The sequence below is a fragment of the Diceros bicornis genome, chromosome 32 (assembly GCF_020826845.1).
Source record: "Diceros bicornis minor isolate mBicDic1 chromosome 32, mDicBic1.mat.cur, whole genome shotgun sequence".
NCBI lineage: Eukaryota > Metazoa > Chordata > Mammalia > Perissodactyla > Rhinocerotidae > Diceros > Diceros bicornis.
In genome coordinates, this window is record NC_080771.1 from 31486759 (window position 1) to 31495600 (window position 8842).

Consider the following 8842-nt stretch of genomic DNA (forward strand, 5'->3'; position numbering starts at 1 on the left):
TATTTGAAATCACTGGAATCTATTTAAAGATTTTTTTTTTAAAAAACCTCTGGATCTCTGATTATCTACGAGGAGGAGTAAGTCAGGAAGACTTCAGGTTTTCCTCAATTTTACTCTCCAGCTGCTATGTATAAAACTTGGAAATTATCCAATACCTGATTTGAAAGTTGCTGTCTGTCAGTTGACGGCTGCTGGCGAGTGTTTTCAAGCCCTCTGCCACCTCCACTGTTAACATCCCAGGTGCCTCTGCCTCCACCACTAGGATGGATTTCAGCCTCATTTTTAACCAACTAGCCTTCTGGTTTCAGTGCTGGAGACCCTCAGGTGCCAATATCACACTGGCTAGGGATGATAAAGCAACTTCAAACTTGTAAATTTGGCAATTTGGGATGGTAATTTCTAAAAAAACTAGAGGTCAATTTCCCCAGAATCAAGAGGGAGAAGCCATACTCCACTGATCAACTCCTCGCTGGATACCAGTCACAAAGTTATTGCAGTCCTTGGCATGAGTGGTGTAGCAACCAACTCAGCATTCTGGGATGATTTCCTTTCCCTGAAATTTCTTTCTGAAAAGACTTGTTCTCTGGTTTATCCCTCATTGCTGATACATCCTGGCTATTTCAGAAGAAAGGTTTCTAAGATTGAAAATAAGGCAAGGATGTTCACTCTCATCACTTCCATTTAACATTGAACTGGAAGTCCTAACAAATGCAATAAGGCAAGAAAAAGGAAATAAAAGGCATACAGATTGGAAATGGATAAGCAAAATTGCCTGTTCACAGACAACATGATGATGTTCATAGAAAATCCCAAACATTTCCAAAAAAAAGCAACCCACAAGAACTATTAAGTGAATTTAGCAAAGTCACAAGATAAAGTAAGCATACAAATATCTGCTGAATTTTTTAATACTACTAACAATTAAAAAATTAAAATTTATTATTTTTTATTGAAGTATAATTGATATACATATTATATTAGTTTCAGGTATACAACATAGTGATTTGATATTTTTATACATTATAAAATCATCATCATGTCACCTAGTTACCATTGAAAAATTAAATTTTAGTAATATCATTTACAAAAGCACCAAATATCATGAAATACATAAGAATAAATTTAACAACACATGTAAAAGACCCATGCACTAAAAACTACAAAAAATTTTACCTAGAGAAATTAAAGAAGACCTAAATAAATGGAGAGAAATACCATGTCCATGGATTAGAAGACCCAATATTGTTAAGATGTCAGTCCTCCAAATTGACCTATAGATTCAATGCGATCTCAAAGAAATTCACAAAAGGCTTTGTAGAAATTGACAACTTGACTCTGGAACACAAGGATAATTGTAAAGGACCTGGAATAGCCAAAACAATTTGAAAAGGAAGAACAAAGTTAGATAAATACACTGGGGGATTTCAAGATTTAATATAAAGCCTCAGTCATCAAGATAGGTTAATATTAGTGCAAGGAAAGACACATGGACAAATGGAATAGGATAGAGAATCTAGAAGTAAGTCACAATAACATAGACAGTGCCAAGGATATTCAGTAGGGGAAAGGATAGTCTTTTAACAAATAGTGTTGGAGCAACTGGACGTGTACAGGAAAGAAAAACAGTCTCTGCCCTTCGCTTACACCATAAACACAAATAAAAGCAAAATGAATTCTAGACATAGACATAAAAGTTAAAACCATACACTTTTAAGAAAAAAATCTTCATAACCTTGAGATAGGCAAAGATAAGACACAAAACACACCATAAAAGGAAGATCTAATAAATTGGGCTTCATCAAATTAAAACCCTCTGCTCGTTGAAAGACAGCATTGAGATTATGAAAAATAAAACCCATCTTCCTCTACTTTATATGGGATGCTGCCACAGCTTGGCTTAACAAGTTGTGCATTGGTGCGTGCCCAGGATCCAAACCGGCGAACCCTGGGCCGGCGCAGCAGATCGCGCGCACTTAACCGCTAGGGCCACTGGGCCGGGCCCCCGTTTGCCATTTTTAACATTCTGCCTGGGAATTTCCTCAGTTACATCTTACCAGGTGGGCTGGGCCCTGAAGTTAATTTCTGGGAAGAACCAGCTTCAGATGTCCTGCATCTTCTGCTTGACAGAAGACGGTAGAATCTTGTACCTGGTTAAATCAGAAGGGTCATAATTCCAACCTCCTGGGGAAAATACTGAAGTTCTACTCCATTACTCTTGAGCTTTGAGCAACTGCAGATCATGAGTTTATGAGTATATGCCTGCAGATAGAATTATCTGGCAAAACAGTGAAGTATGCAAAATCTTTGTGAGTCCAATATTTATTAAACTAATTCACAGAAGAGAGTTACTAAAAACATTTATGTGAGGTTAGGTAAATAGGAAAAAAATTTTTCATTCCATTCACTGTTATCTATTAAACACCTACTTTTTAAAAAGCCCTGCATGAGAAACTTGGGGTTGGAACCAGACAAAGAAGAGTAAGGCATAATCTCTGCTTTCAAATTAGATAATATTTCATAGAATATGACCTAAATGGATATGTGATGATGTACAGTTATATTCCAAGTGAGCACTCATCAAATAATTGCTTTTCTAATTTTTTTATCACAGATTCTCACATACCATCTTTCTTAACATGGTTTCACTAATACTGAGAACACCCTATTTATGAAATTAATCATTTGCGTCAAAAACTGATTGTTAATGTGAATTTAACCCATACCATATGTAAAAGGTAAATTTATAAAAAAGTAAATATTAAAAAAATGTCAGTTAGTACAATATGATTCTGAAAGATTCTGTTTGGCAAAAATTAGGGTCTTATGGGGCTAGGTTGTTTTGTGGCTGTTTCCCAATTCTATTCTGCTGCTTTCTCCAACAGTGTGACACAAGAGAAAGAGCATGGGCTTTGAGGTCAGTAATCTGGGTTCAAATTCTGGCTCTATCACTTAAAGGCTCTGTGACATTGGGTGAGTTACTGAATGTCTCTGTACCTCAGTTTCTTCCTGGGTAAAATGGAGATAAATTACATCCCCAGCCCATAATTTAGTCCCTGGCTGAGTGTCAGAACTCAACATTTGTCAGACAAACAAATGAACAATATCAGAAGTATTCCTGGCACATGGCTGACATTTAATGACAGATCTCCTCTGCATGGCTGTCACCGTGGTTACTCTTTTGGGGAACATCGTCAGAGCAATTGCTGCCGCCTTGCTTTATTTTCTTCCAGGTAACATCTAGGTCCCACCAGGATCAGCTCCCTTCTTGATCAAACACCTGCTGGGTCTCTGATGGTCAAGTGTGGGTTTGTGCTTCACACCCCTGACGGAGCTCAGGTTTTCTGTTACCGCGGACTCCAGAATCTGGCCTATGGTTTGAACTGCACACCTGTCCTATGTTAGCCTCCATTTTTGAGTTGTTGCCATCCCAATGAGGTTAAATGAGAATCAGAGGTGGGAGCAGAGAAGTGGCAGGTTCAAGGATAGAATCCATTTGATATGGGTGTTGTACGTGGTGAAGTGACCATCAGGGACAACGATCAGGGCAGAGGTTGGAGAGGGGAACAGGGGTGTGAGAGCCTGCCGTGAGTGGGAGAGCAGGGAGAGAAGTCACTAGAAATCATAGTCTGCCAGTATTTGTCAGACAGTCATCTTCACTATCTGAATGGTCTTGTTTGATCCTGCTGCAATTTTCAAACAACATAGGGTTGCCCCTGCTACTCATGGGCAGGCGGGGTTTCTTCCCATCCAGAGAATGCTGATGGAAGAGATATTAGCAAGAGACACCATCCAGATTAAATATGCCTTAAGGAGAACAGTGTGACTTTGTACAAACAAGTCTAGGGACTCCTACTTTATAACGAGTATCTGAAACCCTGTGCATCTTTTTTCCTGGGGCAAGTGAAAACATAGGGCCACACGGAAAACAAGAAAAATATGTTGGAAGGAAACTCTAGGATATAAAATTGAGCTGTTGGTTTGGAAAGTGGTATCCTCTCTGTGCAAATGATTTCTTTGTGCGAACAGAGCTAAATAGGGTACATGTATGGGTTAATGACTTGTGTAAAGGGAAAAAACCCCAGTTTTTTCCTTCTTATGTAGGGAAAAACCCAGTTCTTCCCTACTGCATGTCTCCTTTACCTTCACGGAGAACACTTCACTTCTGGTCACCAAATATGTAGAGATTTTTCCCATACCACCAAGCAATTCTCGGACACCAGCAGAGTGCCCAAGAATTCAACTAAATTCTGACACTGTCTACCTAGAGATAACATCATATTCCACAGTTAAGGGCTCAGTCCTATAAAACTGCCCCACCACCACACGCACACTTCAGAAACCAGTTGCAAACCCAGGTTATCCTCTGTGCTTCTGACCAACCGGCTATATACCCGAGTTTCCAATGACCCCCTAGTTGGACTTCAGACGCCAGTCACAAGCCCAGGTTATCATCTGTACTTCTGACCAACTGGCTATCAATCAGAGGCTCCCTCGACTTCCTCCTCAGTTTCGATTAATTTGCTAGAGCAGCTCACAGAACGTAAGGAAACACTTACTTACACTTGCCAGCTTATTAAAGGATATGATAAAGGATACAGATGAACATCGAGGTGGAAGAGGTGCGTAGGGCAAGGTAAGTGGAAAGGGGCACGGAGCTTCCGTGCACAGCACTCTGCCAGCACCTCCATGTGTGTACCATCCTGGAAGCTCTCTGAATCGCATACTTCTGGGGTTTTACGGAGGCTTCATCACATAGGCATGATTGATCATTAACTCCATTTTCAGCCCTTCTCCCTTCTCGGGAGAACAGAGGTCAGGGCTGAAAATTCTAAGCTTCTATTCATGGCTTGGTCTTTCGGGTGACCAGCCCTCATTTAAGAGCCATCCGGGAATCCACCCAGAGTCACACATTAGAACAAAAGACACTCTTATCACCCAGGGAATTACAAGGGTTTCAGGAGGGTCAGGAACAGAGGTCAAAGACCAATATTAGAACAAGAGATGCTCCTAGTGTTCTTATCACATAGGAAATGACAAGAGTTTTAGGAGTTCAGTGCCAGGAACCAGTGGCAGAGACCAGTATATATTTTCTATTATTTTACAACTTTCATAATGATTAAAATTAAAATTAGAACTTACTGTGTACTGAGAAGCTTATAGCTCTGTAAGAACTTACAGAGCCACCAAGTAATTTCATCAAACAGCTCATGTAAGGATATTCCTACAGGGAGAAGGCAGGTCAGACTATAGACTCTCTTTAGAAGTTGCCAACACACCTTGGACTCAAATGACAAGGCACCTGCACATTCTCTGAGGCCAGGAGTGGGAAAATGTAAATGTTTCGGCAGGCAAGTGGGGAAACTGATATCTTCATAAAAGACATATCAAAAAGTGGAGGTTCTCTAGGGATTTTCTTGAAACTACTATTATAGCTACATCTTCTTTCCCTCCCTAAATAGCCCGCTTTGAAAAAGTTCATCAACCAACATGCCTGTCAGTGAATGAATGGTTGTGTATCTTTGAATGAAATGATGATTATCCATTAAATTGAATTTTATATTCATTAGCCAATGGTATTCAGTTTTCCTTCCCAAGATCTGGGATGGCAAAAGGTTTCAATTGCCTGATTTGGTGGCCTTGTCTCTGTGTAACTAACTACTGCAGGATCTGCCTCCAGCACAGCCAGCTCTGCTAATGGCTGGAGCCACAAACATCCCTGATCCCATTGGTGGCGTCTTCTTAAACTGGGTATACGTTTCCACAGAGACATGATCAAATAGTTGCATTTTATGGTATGATTAGAAATAAATTTGGACACCAAGGGAATATACAAATGGACAGTGGCCAGATCATATACAAAAATAGGACTGAGGGGGCCAGCACAGTGGCATAGTGGTTAAATTCGCATGCTCCGCTTCGGTGCCTGGGGTTTGCAGGTTTGGATCCCAGAAGCGGACCTACGCACCGCTTATCAAGCCACACTGTGGCAGGCATCCCACATATAAAACAGAGGAAGATGGGCACAGATGTTAGCTCAGTGCCAATTTCCCCCGGCAAAAAGAGGAGGATTGGCAACAGATGTTAGCTCAGGGCTAATTTTCCTCACACAATAAAATAGAACTCTGACCCACAACTTGCATCAACCTGCCCAAGAAACCAACCCCTTATCTCCGATAAACAACTCAGGAAGCCAGCCTGCTATAAGTCAGACTTTCAGTAAGCCAGAGGTTATCTCTAGTGACAATCCAGGAAGCTGAACAGTAACTTCTGTAACAGTGGGCCCAAAATGGTCAGGACTTGATTAATAACTCAAAGGTTCCCTAATTTTTGTTCCCAATTCCAACTTAGGGACCAACTAGAGGTCAAATACGCACCCCTAACCAATCCCATAGGATAGCTTCTAGTTAGCCACCTACAGCTCCCCCCGGCCAACAGCCTCCAGTCAAGGCAGACCTGAGGCCTGTCCTTTTTCCACTATACAGCTTTCCCTGCCTCTGCCTGCCTTTGAGTCTTGGCCAAAACACAAGTGATGGTGGCTGACACCCTTGCTGCACAGCAACTACAGGATAAATAGTCTTTGTTTTCTCCTTTGGTTGGTCTTTATTTCTACAGCACTGTGGTTTAAACAGGCTTTGCAGGTCAATTATTTTCCGAGTCATCCAACTATCATTCATTCATTTATCCATTCACTGAAGAAACATTTACTAAAAGCTTTAACATGAGCCACATTTCCTTCCCAGGTGCAGGGGAAAATGAAAAAAAGATAAGACATAGTCCCTACTCTAGAGGACAGTAGCTTGACAACTAAGGAAATGAACGTGAATGACTCGGCAACCAAGTTGATGGTCCTTACTGCACTGGGGCAGCATTTTCCAAAAAGTGACATGCTAACTACTGGTTACATGAGATAACCTGCAGGAAGTTGTAAATGGCTGAACATTTTTACTTTAATAGTTGTCAACCTGAATGCAGATTAGAAAAAGATGCATTTGAAGTCCACCAAATCCATGATTTCACAGCTATTACTGCTTTGGAGTGAGTCTGTATCAGTCAAAATTCAGTCAGGAGATAAAAGCCACCCTTACTTGAACAGGGGAAATGCAATATAAAGAATTGTTAACTGGGTATTAAAGGCAATTATACAAGGGCAAAAAAGGAACACTTCATACCTAAAGGTTTCATGCAGGAAGCTGCTACTCTTAGGGAAGAGGTTGAAATTGTTCAATTTTAGAAGCCTGGTGGGGTCCTGGAGGGCTGAAACTCAAGACCTCTGACAAGAACTTGCTGCTTAGTTAAAACCAGTGTCTTAGAGCTGAGTCGGGGGCCCTGTGGGCCCGGGTGCTAGGCAGACATTTGGGGAGGGAGCACCAGATGGTATCAACGACTGTTACTGAACACCAGCCTCTGCTGGGCTGAAGAGGTGTTTTGGGGGTGACAAAGAAATAGGAAGCAAAGAGGAAGCAGGCAGAAAGGACCAAGCCCCTTCTTCCTCCTCTAGCCTTCCTATCTCCCTCTGGGCCTCTACTGGCAGATCCCAATAAGAAGCCAGCTGGCAGAGGAGAAACAGGGTTTGCTGAGTACCAGCCCTGCACCATACTGAGTGTAAGAGGGCATTTGAATCTGAGAAACCATGTTAATACCGGCTACAGTCTATTACTTGGGCTATTCAGGATCCACACACACGCTTCTAAATATGATTCAACTTCCCACAAGAAAAACAACTCTTTATTCTACTTAACAAATTGCAAACATCCTTTGTACAAAAGATGTTCTCACGCCTCCAAAATGAGGAGACAAAATTCCCAGCACACATTGTATCGGTTTGTGGGAGACAGTCACACTATTCATCTCATCTCTTAACTATGTTAGTTACATCTAGAATTTAGTCACAGACCCATCACAATACTTTGTTATCTCAAGACTAATTAGCAAATTTAACCCTCTAAAAAGGTATTACAATAAGAGGAAGGAGAAATGTACACACACACCCCAAGGGAGAAACTACAGGTAACTGCTCAGTAACTTGTTTCTGTAATTGGCCACAAGGCTGTAGTTCAACTTCCTCCTCTTCACATTCCACGTTTCCGCTTCCCTTAGCCACAATCTCAGCTGCTCAGGGTTTATAGCCGGCAGGGCAGCCCAAAATTTCGTTGCCTAAAGGGTCAAATCATTTCCACCTCCTTCATGTTACAGATCTCCATTAAAATTTCTCATTGGACATGGAAATGCTAAAAGATGCCCTAAATGCCCTGGGTTCCAGATATCCTTCTCTATCACCCATTGTGTAGGAACACAAATAACCCATTGTTCCCAAGATCACATGCACTAGCCAGGAGAGTAAACTCCTTCTTTGTGGGTTGGTTTAGTGGTAAAACGACATTATTTTAATTTCTGCCAATGGAACCACTATTGTGTTCCTTGGTGGGAGCACTGCTTCCTTGGGAACCCAGACCTCCAGAGCTCAAAATCAAGGTATAGGAAGCAAAACATCTGTGAGTGGGTTACCAGGTGTAACAGTGAGAGGAGCCACTCTTTCTACCTCTGCTTGATTCCAGACCATACATTCTGACTACGAGAGCAACAGGCCCATTGAGTGGTCACTGATTCAAAGCATAAATTACATTTCATAAGATGCAGTGTTGTACCTTACCTAGGGCCATAACTGAGACTTCAGTAGACCATTCCACCATTCTATTATGACTGTTGCTCCTAGGTGATGGGGTGTGTGCTAAGATAGCGAATTCCAGAGGCACAAGCCCATCGCCCCACTACTTCTGTGAAATGGGTTTGTCTGTTAGAAGTAATCCTGTGCAGAATATTATGAGGGTGAATAAAACATTCC